General features: G+C 52.7%; 1 non-coding gene across 1 annotated transcript; it reads right to left on the minus strand.

Annotated features, from left to right (window-relative positions):
- Window positions 1–54: 54 nt before the first annotated feature.
- Window positions 55–127, minus strand: TRNAF-GAA. Its single transcript has one exon. It is a non-coding gene; the product is annotated as a tRNA-Phe (tRNA).
- Window positions 128–611: the final 484 nt, after the last annotated feature.

A 611-nucleotide genomic window follows, 5' to 3' on the forward strand; every position in this document is an offset into this window, starting at 1 on the left:
CTTGGTGTTGTCGGCAAACTTACTGAGGGTGAAAAATTCTTTCTCCAACCCTTCTGCCGAAACCCGGGATTGAACCAGGGACCTTTAGATCTTCAGTCTAACGCTCTCCCAACTGAGCTATTTCAGCTGCTTTATCAATGATCTGGATGAGGAGATCGAGTGCACTCTTGATAAGTTTGCAGATGACACCAAACTGGGTGCAAGTGTCGATCTGCTGGAGGGTAGGGATGTTCTGCAGAGGGATCTGGACAGACTTGATTGATGGGCCAAGACCAATTATATGAATTTCAATAAGGCCAAATGCTGGATCCTCCATTTTGGCCACAACAAACTCCAGCAGCGGTACAGGCTTGGGGAGGAGTGGCTGGAGAGCTGCCAGGCAGAGGGACCTGGGGGTGTTGATGGGCAGTGGCTGAACATGAGCCAGCAGTGTGCCCAGGGGGACAAGAAGGCCAAAGGCATCCTGGCCTGGATCAGCAATGGTGTTGTCAGCAGGAGCAGGGAGGTGATCATTTGGCTTTGGTGAGGCCTCACCTCGAGTCCTGTGTCCAGTTTTGGGCCCCTCACTACAGGAAGGACATTGAGGTGCTGGAGAGGGCACAGAGTTGGGC

The sequence above is a fragment of the Apaloderma vittatum genome, unplaced genomic scaffold, assembly GCF_000703405.1.
Source record: "Apaloderma vittatum isolate BGI_N311 unplaced genomic scaffold, ASM70340v1 scaffold13048, whole genome shotgun sequence".
NCBI lineage: Eukaryota > Metazoa > Chordata > Aves > Trogoniformes > Trogonidae > Apaloderma > Apaloderma vittatum.